The sequence below is a fragment of the Vicia villosa genome, unplaced genomic scaffold, assembly GCF_029867415.1.
Source record: "Vicia villosa cultivar HV-30 ecotype Madison, WI unplaced genomic scaffold, Vvil1.0 ctg.000759F_1_1, whole genome shotgun sequence".
NCBI lineage: Eukaryota > Viridiplantae > Streptophyta > Magnoliopsida > Fabales > Fabaceae > Vicia > Vicia villosa.
Genome location: NW_026705340.1, coordinates 327,895 through 344,381, shown reverse-complemented (window position 1 = coordinate 344,381; position 16,487 = coordinate 327,895). Strand labels below are relative to the sequence as shown.

At 33.7% G+C, this 16,487-nt stretch overlaps 1 non-coding gene across 1 annotated transcript; it reads left to right on the top strand.

Annotated features, from left to right (window-relative positions):
* Positions 1–8,737: 8,737 nt before the first annotated feature.
* On the top strand, positions 8,738–8,818 carry TRNAL-AAG (transfer RNA leucine (anticodon AAG)). The gene has a single exon. It is a non-coding gene; the product is annotated as a tRNA-Leu (tRNA).
* Positions 8,819–16,487: the final 7,669 nt, after the last annotated feature.

Below are 16,487 nucleotides of genomic sequence, written 5' to 3'. Positions count from 1 at the left end.
TGTATACTTTATTATTTATATTCATTATTTATTTTTTTCCTATAACACCTTAATAATTTATTAGTTTCTACTTTCTACTTTATAATTAATAATTAAATATATTATTTAAATGGCTAAATTATAGTTTTGGTCCCTCTGTTTTGGGTTTTCCACGATTTTGGTTCCCCTATTTTCTTTTTAAACAGTTTTGGTCTCATCCCAATTTTGATGCAACTGTTCATGCACTGTTCATGTACGGACATGTACTGTTCATGCACTATTCATGGACAAAATTGGGATGGGACCAAAACTGTTTAAAAAGAAAATAGGGGGACCAAAATCGTGAAAAACCTAAAACAGGGGACCAAAACTGTAATTTAGCCTATTTAAATTAATAGTTACTAATAATATTGGATTGAACTTTAAAATATTTAAAAATTTTAATTAAGCAAATGGAACTCTCTAATAATTTGATACAATTAAATTAATTTATCGGCATTATACAAATAGTCAATGTGGATCGGCCTGGATTGGGTGTTTGTTTTTCTCCAATTTTATTGGGTCGTTTTGGTTGGTCTTTGTAATCGGATGTGAAACTAGAATTATTGTTGTAAATTTGTTGAGAGCAGCCTCAAGAAAGTCTTGTTCTGACGTTCCGCGACAATCGTAAGAGTTTTTTGGGCAAATTGGGAGACACTTGAAAGAGGGTAAGTGGTCGTAGGAATACGTGCATTAAATACTAGTTTCATCACTAAGATGTTTTTATAGAGGTCTCTCACGTCAACCTAGGCCTCTAAGATAGAGAGTCGGTGATATTAGAACGTTTGAGTGTACTAGAGTGTCGGTATCGATCTAAGGTTGAATTTGGGTCGTTGATCACATCTTTTGATATTTCATTTATTCTTGGTCGTAGATCAAAATGCCCCATATCTACCTATAAATTGAGGGAATGTGATTGATTTCTCTTTTGGTTTTCTTTGCTTCAAAGTACTATGTTTCTTAAATCTTTCAAGGGATCATCATGTTTCCAATGATCTTCCTAGTTCATTAGATATCTCTGTTTTTGCGATATTTTTGGCTCTTTGGTGGTTCTATTTATTATTCCCTTGAATCCAACACATACTCAAGGCACCACTCTCTTCCTTTGTCGTTTTGGTTGCTTGTGTTTATTTTAAGATATGGCCAGTATAGGAAACACACACATTTGTTCGTAGATTTTCTTAATGATGATGATATAAGTTATGTCTCTTCCTGAACCGAAGTGATAAACCTATAAATATTGAAAGTGTCCTTTTTAGATGTAAGACATCCCTTAGTAGACTTTATACAAATTAATGAGAGTTTTTATAATGTGGGGAGTCCAAGCGAGGATGTTCATGAGTTGGAAGATCCCATTTAAGTGGGAAATCCCGAGATAGGTGTGACTAGAGAAGGGGAATTTAATCCTTCATGTTTGACATCAAAGAAGTCACTCGTGGTCTTGCCTTCCCGAGCTTCCTATGTTGAACCTGGAGATTATAGATATTTACACTGATGAATCAAAGGCCCAAATCTATATCAATAGTTTTACGCACATTAATTGTCGTAAACCTAGTGAAAATAAGGCTAAGGGTGGATAGAGTTCCAATCACAGCTGCAATTTTTTATCTATTGAATGTGAGACTGATTTGGTGTGAAGGGGACAACAGGCTCTTCAGTATGGGTATTATTTGGTTAATCCTCTTAGTCGTGATGCCCATGAAATCTTTTTTGGGATACCGAAGGATCATATGGATCGTATAGACCTCCCTCGAGGCATGCCCCTTCTTCTCCTCAAGATAATCCAATGGCTCCAAAGTGTGTGGACAAGTTCTCAAGATATTAAAGGGATAATCATTTTTTGAAGGGATTCAACACTTACATCTACATACGTTGTAATCTATCTTAAGAGGATGGGAGTTTAAGGGTCAGTCTCGCCCAAAAAGGAAGAGGCGCCATTTATAGGCATGGTTGTTGGTAGAGGCGACACCAAGAAAGAGAGGAAGAACATTTTTGGTGAGGAAATGAACCATAGTTTATTTTTAAGTTTTTAATATTGCATGATTTTCTTTATGTATTCATCGCTTATTATCTGCCTTGCAGATAACATGAGCATCCTCAACTCGATGGTGGTGATGAAGAGATGCGTTGCTAAAAGCACACCTCCTCCACGTGTTCCACCTCTACATCATCTAGTGGAGGCCCATAAAATGGTTGAGCATGGAGGTGTGCAACAGGAAATAGAGTTGTCAAAGGTTCAACCCCAAAGAGATAGGTTAGAGGATGTAGAAAATTAAGTCCCTCCGATTTTTGAGGGTTGGAGTAAAAAATTTCATGATCACCCCAACCACCATGCTTATGATCTATCTTCATCAAGGACGGTTAGTGAAGATTATTCCAGGCGAGAGAAGAACAAAAGGCCTATTATCAATGGGCCGACTTCTAAGAGGCTTAAACGGGGATGCCCAAGTCTAGGAAGTTGATAATGGGTGGGACTCAGGGTGTGTCACTTACTTACACCATGCATCCTTTTCTTTTTACTATTGGCAGTGGATTGACCAAGGATGTCCGGTTCAGCCTCCCAAAAAATGACTACACCTTCTTTTTAGCTTAATTAAGTTGAGCCACTGGGAGGCGATGGCAGAGATGCCTTACGATATGCACCAAGCGGCCTGTGTGTTGTCCATTGGTGTAGCTAACAAATAAGGAGATCTTGCAAAAGTGATTTGACTCCATCCTAGAGAGATACGACCTTATAAAGAAACTTGTTGATGTGAGGAAACTCTTAGAGGTTGCAGAGAAAGAAATGAAGGAGTACAATTCCCCTTCCTCCCTATACGCAAAAGTGAAAGATTTAGAGTTGCTGGTAAACAAGAATGAGAAACCTTTGGGTGTTGTTTAGACATCTTTGTTTGGCACCAAAGCTGCTTTGACTAGGGTCAATGTGTTACTCTAAACTACTTATAAAATAAATTAATGGAGGATATGGAGACCACTCTGAGGTGGATTATAGAGCCATCATATGTTTGTAGATGGGTGCCTACATATGACGATAATCTCTCCCTTTCCAAGCCTAACCTTTCAAAGAGTTCATTGTACATATGATGTCACATAAGTTCCTCCATCAATTAGATCCTTGACAATTCGCGTTTTGTTATTCTAGTCATTGTTACTAATGGAAATACTTTGTTGGGGATACTACAAACTTTTTCATAGTTTGTGAACCCCAAAATGGGTCTTTCATTTGTTGCCTCCTTATTTTTCGCTCATCATTTTTTACTCTACGATCGGTCTCTTTGTAGTTTTCTTAAGCGGTTCTTTTAAGAGGAATAGTCCTCCCATAACAGAGGATATAAGATGAGATTCTTCTTGCTCAAGATGGGAAGAGAAATGAGTGATTGTAACAGTTATGTGATAATTGCGTTGAAGTATATATAAATGAGTTGTAATTAAGTTATAGATGATCTCAACGAGATTTTTATCGACTTGTATTTCAAATGTGGTCTCTAGCAATTGGAGGTTCTATTGACATCTTTGACTTTGACGACTATAACTGGGGTGGAGGCAGAAATCATTTTGACATTCTGTCTTGGGATTGCTATTGACAAGGCAAAGTTGTTGTAAGGGTTATAACAACTAGAGCTTGCACTCTCTATGGGAGATATGGCTCTTCCCGTGCGATGGCGAGGGCCAATGCAATGGTTTCAAGTGTTGAGGCAGCGTTGCAATAAGCGACTGATCATTTCGCTTAGGAAGTTACCATTGCTAACAATTATAAAAGTTATTAGTGATTGAATATTTTAATAATAATGGTTGTGGCGATACAATTGAAGAAATCTAAGAAGTCCAAAGTGGAATTTTGTGATAATCAATATATGTTTCTCACAAACAGTGCCACTATTTCAATGTGGAACATTAAATTTATGATGAGTTGGTGAAGTTTACTATGGAAGGCCTCTAGCACAGTGGTGAAAGTATCTAGTGGATATATATATATATATATATATATATATATATATATATATATATATATATATATATATATATATATATATATATATATATATGATGTACTTACAAGTTTAGCACTCCAACGCCCAAGTTAGTAAAGGTAAAGAGGACAAACTTGCAAATATGCAATGAATCGTAACTTGATGTGATGCGAAACCACACTTATATATGAATGATGGTTAGAACCGCCCTAGTGAATACAACACCTAGTAATGAGGACCATTGGAGGAATTCTAATGGTTGAAATCAGCATGGTGCCTGAATCTATGTGTGGCTCCTTAACAAGGGCACACATATTCGTCGATTTGAACATCGGGTGCACTGGATTGGGCCTTCCTTTGGGTCGGTCTTATTCGGTTGTTTGGCTGTTCTAGAATACTTACAAAATTGTCTTATGCTAAGTTTATTCATATTTTTTAAGGCTGAGTTACACGGCTGGTACCTTAACTTAATTATTAGTTTCATGTTTGTCCTTTATTTAACAAGTGTTACTATTTAGTATACTATATGTAATTCGTCTGATTTTAAGTATCTAAGGTGGATCAATATTGTTGAGTGTCCATTGTAGACTTTATTATTTCCTTTAATTTAAATCATTCAATCTTTTTAACAAATATCACATAGTTTGATATTGAAAGTATATATAATCTAACGATAAACCATCAACACCTAATATTTTGATATTTCTTCATCTTCTTCCTTCTTATCATTCTCCATCTTAATTTTTACTTTCATAAACAATCATTTCAAACTTTTAAAAATAATTAAATCCAATCAATTTTAAAGGTATGTTTGGATTGGTGGAATGAGATGGAATGTAATAAAACGGAGTGGTTATTAATGAGATTCCATTGTTTGGATTTGCAAATAATGGATGAAATGAAATGGAACATGATGGAATCCATTTCGTCTAATTTCTCATTTTTTGTTCTATCCATTTTGGAGTGTATGTGATAGAACGAGACATTTTTAATAAAATAAACAAACAATGGAATAGGATTTATATTCCATTCTACTGCACTCCATTCTGCTCCGTTATGTTTCATTATGCTCCGCTGCGTTATGCTTCATCAATCCAAACATAGTCTAAGGGACAAATCTAATTAAATTAATCATGCATTTAAAACACAACAATGTATTATTTAGTCAAGAAACTATTTACAGAAGCACCAGATTTAAAAAATTGGAGCTTGATAATATTCGTAGTCAAAAAGCAATAGCTTCAATCAACAATAAAGAGTTTTAAATGTCCAAAAATAACAACTATCAAAAAAACGAAAGTGGCTTAAGAAAGGATATATTCTAAAGACATTATTATTATTATTATTATTATTATTATTATTATTATTATTATTATTATTTGACATCTCAATCAACCAAAAAATACAATAAAACATCGTCACCTACCTCTTGAAGCAATTACTAGACCAACAACCATAATCAAGAAATCTTAACTAGTAACAATTTCAAACCCACCTAAATAATCTGGTTAAACTTTTTGTAAAATTCTACGACCAAAAACCCATAAATTGAATAAACTTAGAACCTTGTAAAGAACAAATTCAAATGGAATATACAAACTTAGTTCTATAAATGTGTAATTATTTATGTCAAGCATGGTTGTAATTTTGACAGAGTTGAAGCTGTATATAGTTGATAAAGTTGAATTTAGTTCTTAGAAGATGAATATGCATGTATTCGATAGAGAGTTGAATCCAGCAAGTGTTAGTCTAAGTTGTATTTATTCGACACAGAGTCAAATATAGCATGTCAAAATTAGTCTATTAGTTATTTTGAGATTTTTTAATGTGCAAAGAAATCTTATTATAAATAGGAGGGCACCTATTGTTTGAATATAGAGAGAATTCACAGTTGTGAACTCAAACAGAGAGAAACTTTGTATTTAGTAGAATAAATAAACATATTCTTCTTCTCTTCTCCCTAAACCTGATTTTCTCTCTTCTCGTACCCTTTTTTTCTTTCAAAGATTTTCTTTTCAAAATCATTGTGCAAGGGAATCGTCTTGCAACCAAGGTATGGTTGAATCACTAGTATGAAGAACAAGAATCTTGAATCAGTTGAGAAAGTGATTGAATCTCGTTCCATCAAAATCGGTTCTAACATGTGGTATCTATAACAATGTACGCGATTCTTGGGAAGCATAATGAAATGACTTCTCATCCAAACGGGCATTTTCCAGCAAATTCTCCCATGTTGAACGACATAAATTATGATAATTGATGTAAGAAAATGATTTTTGTCTTCTACTATCAAGATGTTGGGATCTTGTGAAGAATGAAGTAACACCAATTAGCAAAAATGCAACGGATGAACAAAAGGTTGCACATAAAGATTTGAAGAAGAAATATTATAAAACTCTCTTTATAATCCATCAATGTGAGATCCATACAACATTGAGAATCTTGGAGATGTAGACTCATTGAAGGAAGCATGAGACATTTGGGAGAAATATTTTGGAGGAGCTGAGAAGGTGAAAGATGTGAGGTTACAAACTCACAAAAGAACGTATGAGTTGCTTTAGATGGAAGAAAGTGAAAGTGTGGCTTCTTTCTTTACTAGGGTAAGAAAACTTATGAATCAAATCAAGATGGTGGAGAAGTGTTAGCATCAAGATTAATAGTTGAAAAGATCTTGAGGTCATTGCTTCCAAAATTTGATCATATGGTAGGAGCCATAGAAGAATCGAAGGACCTGCCAAGCATGATAAAATAAAAACTTCAATGGATGCTTGAATCTCATGACAAAATAAGAGAGGCATTTTACATCGAATTGCAAGAATGACTTTGTTAGTGTTTAAAATTAATGATAAATTTAGTTAAATTTGTCCCTTGAAATTTTATGGATTTAATTATTGGATAGATAATAGATTAAAAACATTTAGATCAAATTTAAAATTTTACGGACTTGAGATAAGTGTGTAAGAAGATGATGATGAAGAAATATAAAAATATTAGGTGTTGAGGTTGATCGTTAGATTCTATAGACTTTCAATATTCACATGTGTGATATTTGTTAAAAAGATCAAACACTTCAAATTAAAGAAAATAATAAAATCTATGAAAGACACTCAATCGTTAGTTGGTTCAGTGATGATTGATACTAGACTTAGTAGGGAAACTACTTGATATTTGTTTGATATCCCGCAATTTCAATTAGGATGAGGCTGAAACTACTTGATTTTAAAACTGACAACTGATCGGACTAAATCGGTTTTAAAACACACAAAAAAAAAAGTTACAAATTAAAATAATAGACTAAATTGATTAGAACAAGTAAATTTAAGAACTAAATAGCAATGTTTGTAAAATAAAGGACCAACTTAATGATTTTTCACAAATATATTTTGAACATCATTAAAAAAACTAAAATTTTAAATATTTTGATATTAAATAAATTAAATATGAACTTTTTAACATAAAAAATTTAAGATAAAAGTAACAATTATTTTTAGATAGGAAACTATTATTTAAAAATGCCATAGGCTCTGTTTGGCATGCTACTTTTTGAGCTTATGTCTTATAGCTTATAGCTTATAAGCTCATATAACAATAAAAGACCTGTTTGGTAACCGTCTTTTCATTACGAGCTTATAGCTTATTTTACTAGCTTATAGCTTATTTTTCAGACGCTATTTTAAATAGCGTTTTAGCTTATAGCTTATCATTTTTTCTTCCATTTTTACCCTAATTATTTTAATTAAAATCCACTTTTACCCTCTATAATTTATTTTAATTTAAAATAAAATAATTATATATTAAATGTCTTTTATGTCATTTTAATTAATTAGCTAATTGAACCGCTAATTTTACCAAACACTTCAATCAGCTTATCAGCTATAAGTCATCAGTCATCAGCTATAAGCTATAAGCTATTAGTCATCAGCCATCAGCCATAAGCTATCAGCTATCAGCTAGCTTATCAGTCAACCGCTATTTTTACCAAACAGAGCCATAAAGGCTTCTTGCTGGTTTTATCACGTACATTAGTATCGCAGGTTTTATCACGTACATTAGTAATCTTTCTTTGACTTCTTGCCGGTATGTTTATTCTTTTTCTGCATAGGTAGGAATAGTTTGGGAATAGTATATTATTTATACTATATTTTTTCAATCAATTAAATTAAGGTGATATTTCATTTAACATGTAAATATTATATAAAAATGGAAGTAAGCAAACAAATAGTTATGTCATTATCTTTTTAGATAATAAAATCAAACATCTTAAAAATAAATCTTAACAATTATATTTATTGCTCTAAGATATACTATTGTTATGCATGAGTATTTAAACTATCGATAAAATATCAACTTTTTTTAGTACTAAGAAGTCAAATGTGTCAAATAAAAATAGTATAAAAGCATGTTAATTGTCAAAACATGTTTTATCATGTTTGACCACTTTATTTGAAACGATTTTTACAGTTGTATGTTTCAAAGAAAAACTTTTACTTATGAGTCCCGCAAATGAAAAACCTTCGGTCAAGTTGACACATGTATGCTTTCATCCTACCAACTCATACACCAAAATATCTATTGACCTAAAATATTAATACTTTTTATTTTGAAAACAAAATTTTTAAAAAAATTTCATTATAATTTAAAAAAATATAAAAATACAAGTCGACCAATCAACAATGTCTAATATTGCGGCATAATGTTTTGTTAGTACTGAATATAATATGCTTAAATAAGAACTATTTTCATGACAAGTTGAGATGGCCGAGTTGGTCTAAGGCGCCAGATTAAGGTTCTGGTCCGAAAGGGCGTGGGTTCAAATCCCACTCTCAACAAATATTTTATCAATTTTATTTTCAAATATTTTGAGATCTACCTTTTGATATCTTGTTTCACATGATTTTCTTGAACTTCCATAATTTTCTTGATCATTTATTTGCTTATTTGATATTTATTTTGAATGTTCTCTTTGAATTCCCTTATAATCCATTTAAAAATATTTTAATTTGATTTTGTTTGTTTTGTTTGACTTTAGCTCTGACTTTTTGGTTGGCTTGATCAATTAGGTTGACTGAAGTTTCATATTGTTTGATTTATCTTAGATTGAGACTTGGTGAACTTTCTTAATTTCAAATATACTTTTAAATGATCATCTGAACATTTTCAGTACTTTGGTTTGATGATAAAGGTGTCCCAAGTATCATGAAGAGTGTTGTTTAAAGTAATGATTCAATCCCTTTGCCTTTGTGTTTGATCAATTATCAGTTCTATTCTTCCCATCTTCATGATTTTGTTTTGACTTGTGGTGATGGTTTTAGGAGAATGATTTCTATCATTTCTTTAACAAGTATGGTACATAAATTTGCTATTGACCGACCTCATATAGGTACACTTACGATTGTTAACATAACGTGAAATTATCTCGATTCGGTTGATTGATCAATAACATTAACCATTTATTATGCTAACTTGATTATTATGCACTTTATTTTAATGTCATTTACTTTATGCCATTTACATTCATGTCATTTATATTTCAAGCTCTTTACTTTTATGCCTCTTTCTCTTTGCCCATTGGGCTTCTATTTCTTCTTTTATTCAAAAGATCCAAAAACACTTAAATTTGAGAGAATCCTAAAAATTCTTAATAATTTTGTATGGACTTGACATTACTATCCCATGGTTATGGATTTTGGATTTTGGACTTTGGACTTAGACTTACAATGTTTTCTCTTTGCTTGGAGATTCATCTGATCCTTTGGTTCATCTAGACCTTGGATATTCATATGAGAACTTTGCCCATATCTTTATACATAGTTGAACCTTTGAGCTTGCAACTTAATTCGGTGCTCTATGATCTTAATGTTCATCTAATACACTTGTGGTCTTGTATTACATTTGATGTTTGGCTTTCATATGAGGCTTTGGGATTCATCTGGTCATACTGCTTTGCTTTCTTATTGTTAAAGTCCAAAGTGAAATGAATGCTTATGGTCATTGATGTCAAATGCTTACTCCATCTTGTGGTTAGTTCACTTGTACACACAAAGACTTTCTCTTGGGCTACCTGACAATGAGACCTTTTATTTCATGTTATTTACTCTATGCTTTAGGACAGTCCCTTCATCTCCTCCCACTTCTTCAATTTTCAAAACTTCTCTCTTTTTCAAAACCTTGTTGTTTTCAAACTTAAAATCTTTCATAATAAAACTTGACAAAGTTAAGTGATCTTCAAACTTTTTTCTTAATAAATTCTAAAGAACTTAAGCATATTCAAACATTTAAAAAAAACATAAAAAAGACAACCATCATCAAACTTTCTCTTTGTGTCGTTGTGCACTTTTTCTTTTAATTTTTTTCAAAAAGGAAGAACATTAGTCCAATTCTTGCAATGATGCAAACCTAAGACCCTAAGTTGTGATTGCAGCTGTTGATATTTTTCACTTGAGTGTGAGTGTAACTCGGTGAACTGACTTTAAATGTCGTGGTTAAGCATGAGTCGCCACCGACTTTTATTTTGTCCAATGTTAGGAAAGGTAAAAAGTACAGAAAAAGACCTTTTAAAAAAGAAAACGGGCTCGGGGGGTAAGTTATGAAAAGGGAAGATGTAAGCACCCTTTTCATCCATAGTTGTCTACGGGCTCTTAATTTACTTAGCTCAATGTTTGTTTGTTTTGAGTTAAAAAGGGGCATAAGGACTTTAGCGTAAATGCGTAGCCTTAGTTTTTGAAAGAGTATTGAAAAGATCTTTTTTTTAATTGAGCTAGGCAGATTAAGAGCACTACCCTAAATAGTTGGTCTTTTTCTATGCTTTTTAAAGTTCCTAGGACTATCCATACTATATAGAAGTAGGTAGTCCTTGTTTATATTGGACGTGCGGGTCATCGAAGGGTCATCGAGGTCGTTTGAAGGCAACAAGTAGAGGTACCTTTAGCAATACTCGGAGGGACGATCGTCACTTTTTCATAGGCAACAATCGAGGGTCATCGAGGGACTTAGTGACGATTTTATATCGAGGGACCTTTGCTAATGGGTACCTCTACATTTCGAGGGTCACGACCTTATTTTTAAAGGCAACCAGGAGGGGCGTACCCTAAGGGTGAGTGCGTGCAAAGTGTGTTGTATTCGATTATAATTTTGTATTTAGGTTAGCTAGCGTTTGATTAAATTATCTTGCCATACACGCCCTAATTATCATACATCTAAGCAGAATTAAAAATACAGGAATTTAAAGGTGCAGAGACGTAAAAAGGTCCACTATAATTTTATATTTGACCTATATACATTCTAATAACAAAATAAAATCGATAAATTAAACAAACACGCGTCATACAAGGGATTTAAGATGGGAAGAGAAAATCGGAAGAAAGTCGAGATTTGATGGTTTAATTAGCAAATTAAAATAAGTTAAGATAAAATTCTAAATTTAAAATTAATTACCAATTAATCCAAGCCTATTACCCTAATTAAGTTATAAAGAAAATAAAAAGCTATAATTTAAATTATTAAAACTTAATTTACTAACTTATTAATTAAATTAAAAAGAAAATAAAAAGTCATAATTTAAATTATCAAAACCTAATTTACTAACTATTTTGTTAAAAGTTTTTTTTTTTTAGTATAGTTGAATTATTGATTAATGGTTTATGTATTTATTTTTGTTTTTTTTTTTAAAGATTAAGGAAAATTATATGTGTAGAAGCAAATAAAACAAGTGCAAAATCTAAGGAAATTTTTTTGTCATTGCTGGGTATTGAACCCACGTTCTTGGGTTTACCAGCAAAACCGCTCAACCACCTGCGCTGCCTGCATAACGTGTAAGAATAATCAACGAAAATTATTAAATAAGAAAATATGACATTGATTAGGTAATTCAACCAAATAGTCAAAGTGGGCCCTTCAGCACTCGAATGGACCAATCAGCGCGAGGGAGAGAGAAGATTCGTTTGACTGGCCAACGGAGGGCATACACGCGTGCGGTCAAGGGTCAATGGCCCATGTCATCATCTCCTTCCTCCAGCCCTGCGGATTTTATTGCGATTTTACCCACCAAATTACCTGCGGATTTTCCCATCTCCTTCATGCTCAAATCTGCAATTATGGAACACACACACACACACACACACGAGCCTAACAATATTTAAAAGCGTCCAGGTTACATAAACAAGCCCTTATGAGTTCGAATCAACCATTATTTTCGGCCAAAAATCTCTACACATTGAGATTCGAAAGAAAAAGGTGTGAAGCCCTAACAATGGTGTCTCACGTTTTCGATCCGAAAACTCTCACATAATACGTCAAAGCTGTTCTAAATGAGTCCAGGAACATGTTAGTGACATCAAATTATATTAAATATCACGGTATGCAAGAATACGAAAAAATAAAACATGAACAAAGCTTATGAATGTGATGTGATCATGCTAATCATCATGGTGCTTCAATTACGATTTATTCCTCTTCTATATTACCTTGGGAGATGATTTAAATGATTCTTTGGCTCTGAATATTGGCTTCCTACGTGACACGAAAATTCAAGCTTTTGTTGAATTTTTTTTGAACTTGGAGGCACACCAAAGGCTTGGGTTTTTTTCTCCTCTTTCAAGGGCTGCATCATGGAGTATATATATAGGGTGGATTAGGTCACAAAATTATAGAGAGAGCATGAGATTTTGATTGAGAAAATATTTGGTTTTGAATGTGTATGAAAACTTTCTTTTTTCAATCTCCATTCTATTTTCCATAACTTTTTCCACTTATTCTTGGCCATTAGATTGATCTCCATCTGATTGTATGATTTTACAAAGAATTAAATCATATTTTACAATTAAATAATGATTTTATTTTGATTTATTTTGATTTTAATGAATAAATTCAAAATAAAAATAAATAAAAACCATAAAATAATGATAAAATGGTTCATGGGCCCTTGATGATCTCAAATCCACGTGAGTTTCTTGAAATAATAAGTCCATCACTCAAAAAAAGTTAAAATTCTTCACTTTGCCCTTTTGCGTTTTTTTTCAAAATCGCCCAACTTGTGCAAGCCCTAATTCACTCAATATTTATCATATGAAGGTGTTCTTGCACATTTTAGAAAGCTCAAAGAGTGTTATAAAAGATCCTTTTGGTTTCACCTTCATTGAGTTTACCATGTTCATTTACCATCCTTTGAGAAAAAAGGTCTTTTTTGTTGACTTTCGAAAGGACTTATAATGTATTAGCTTGTATCTTTCAACTGGTGCGTTTCTTGACTTTGGGCCCAACATAAAAGTTGTATAGAATTGAATTTCCTTGAGAATAGGCTTTGGTTGGACAATTTTTGATGAACCATGTGAGAGTAATGATCAGTCAAAGTTTAGTTGACTTTTACCTTAAAACCCCAATTAGTAACTTCCTTTTCTGATTATTTTGGACCTTTTTCCTGATGAATCATGATCAAATCTTGATCAAATGATGAATATAACATAAAAATGTTGATGTTGCCCAAAAATCAGGAGTGTTGACTGTGTTTTGACCATAGTTGACTTTTAGGTCAAACTAATCGTTTGTTGATCATTTGAGCAATTGTCTGAGCAATCTTATGAATCGAGGCCTGAAACTTGGTATGAGGATGCTTTGAATCACATGATATGCTATGAAGTCCACTTGAGGCATCAGAAGTTGATTTTACTCGGAGAGAAGCAAAACCCTAGTTGTGGGTTAATTGCTTAGGAGAGAAGTGATCATGCCTTCAGCCAGAGATTGTATGAGCCTGTGGAGACTATCTGAGCCCAACTATCTTGAAACATAGTGGGAAAATTTTGGGGTATGACAGCTGCCCCTGTTCAATTTTCTTAAACCTGAGGATGTAGATTGGCTCGGGTGCCAGTCGGAATCTGAAGGTTGAAGGAGATTGAACACTAGAATACCGAGAAATTTGCCCTTGATGATATAGGGACTTTTCAGAGATGGGCTTAAAGATGCCATCCAGCTATTAATAATATGAAAGTCAGAATGAGTTGTACATTAGACTATATCCGAGCTTGAAGCATTGATAAGTGTTTGTTGGAACCTGAAGGAACTGTCGGAAAGAGCCGTGCATTAGACTACGTCCGAAAGAGTGAGTCGTACATTAGACTTCCTTTGAAGAGTGAACCATATAATATACTTCATTTGAGAGAGTGAGTCATTCATTAGACTCTATCTGAAGGAGAATATCGGGACGAGCCATTCAATAGACTATATCCGGTAGAGAGTGCCAGAACGAGTCATTCACTAGACCATATCTGAATAGGAATACCAGAACGAGTCGTACATTAGACCATATCTGGAAGTAGGACATCAGAACGAGTTTATTCATTAAACCATATATGAAGGAGAACATCAGGACGAGACATACATTAGACCATATCTGATGAAGGATGCCAGAACGAGTCGTACATTAGACCATATCTAGAAGTAGGAAATCAGAACAAGTTATTCATTAAACCATATTTGAAGGATACCAGAATGAGTCGTACATTAGACCATATCTAGAAGTAGGAAATCAGAACAATTATTCATTAAACCATATCTGAAGGATACCAGAACGAGTCGTACATTAGACCATATCTAGAAGTAGGGAATCAGAACGAGTTATTCATTAAACCATATCTATAGAGGAATACCAGAACGAGTCGTACATTAGACTATATCCGGAAGTAGGACATCAGAACGAGTTATTCATTAAACCATATCTGAAGGAGAACATCAGAACGAGCCAAACATTAGACCATATCTGATGAAGGATGTCAGAACGAGTCGTATATTAGACCATATCTGATGAAGGATGTCAGAACGAGTCATTCATTAGACCATATCTGAAAGAGCCATACTTTAGACTGTATTTAATTTTGTTGACGATAGTTGCATGACCGATTGGTCGACCTGAAAGGTGAGATTAGTTTTTATGCAATGTCATGATGCATGTGTAATGTGAATGAGGTTCTCGAAATAAACGAGGATGATGCACGTTATGTATATATTATGAATGATGCAGAGATGGACTATATAGTTGAAGCATATTGGTATCTCCGTGTAGAAACCGCGAGTTTGAGAAAGTAAATCTCTGTATACTACGGGAGATATTGACAGGGTGATTATGAATTCCTGTCTTCCGTTCGAGGATATCCAGCTGGGGATTTTTAATCTTTGCTTGGGGATGCGAGTAGCTTGAATGATCTGATCCTGATATATCCTAGGGACAAGAGAGAAGAATAATATTCTGATGTAGAATCTGATCGAGCTTGACTGTAAGTGTCAACTTCTAATGGGAATGGTGAGTTTGAACACGCCCTATTGGAGAAGAAGATTGTGTCGGGGAACCGGCGGTATTGGAGACGTAAGCTCTATCGGGGAACCGAGCCTCTGTTGGGAAGAGTTTATTTGACGATGATTTTTTGAGGATTACTTTGTGGGGATATATTGTGAAAATAACTTTGTGGAGAAGATTCCCAGAGATGTTTTTGTTTCCCCTTGTCTTCAAGTACTTGTTGTTGGAAAACATTTTTTAACCTGGGAGTCTAGCTGCCCCTGGATTCAGTAACCTTGTATTTTTGATGCTTGAGATTAGAATTAGAACTTCGAAGGTGAGATAGATGCTGACACCATCTGATGCTGGTAGCTGAAAGCTCTTGCTGAGATTTGTGACTAACGCAACATGCCCCCAGTGATGGCCTAGACTTTCCGATAGTTTGGCGTCTTTGAGAGATTCTATGAATTGTGATCAGATTGCCCTTGGTAGATGGGGTAATAATATGTCGTGCCTCTTGTATATACAAGTCGTTTAGATGACTGAGTCAGGCGTATGAGACATCTCTATAATTTAATCTTATTGGGAGAACTTTTAGTCATTAGTCATACCCCCCCGCAGATTCTTTCTGATGTTAAAGATTTGAAATTATGTAGCAGAATTGTTTTATAATGCCACTCATAAAAATGCAATGCATACATCTGTCTTGAAGTTTTAAAACATTTTTAGTAAAACAAAAGATATAGGAAAGCGATATTTGTAAAAACATGATATCAACTCTGGATCTTATGGTAAATCTTAAGGAGTCAGGATACCTTTTTGGTAACGGTATGCTTTCGAGCTAACCATGCTTCAGTTAGGACTTTCAAGGGTTGTAACGTGGCTTGGTTCACGGGTTTAAGAAACAAAGGATAATGGCTCAAAGTATATTTGTACCCATCCCAATCTTCGTGATGTTCTCCAGCCCTATGCTCAGCTAACTGTGCATTCGTGCTCCAAAAGACTTTGGAATTGTAACATTGACATTGATGATGGTTCAAAAACCCATAAGTTTATTCGCAAGGCAGACATCATTATTTTCTTTTTGTAATTCTTTTTCTTTTGTCGAGGATTTTTAGTGACCTCTTTTTTGACTTTGTTATCCTTAACTTTTGCCTGAACTGTTTATTTTGAGATTACAGTCAGCGGGATGTTTCGATTTTGATAAGTCTCCTTCATAGGTTTTAACTTAACAG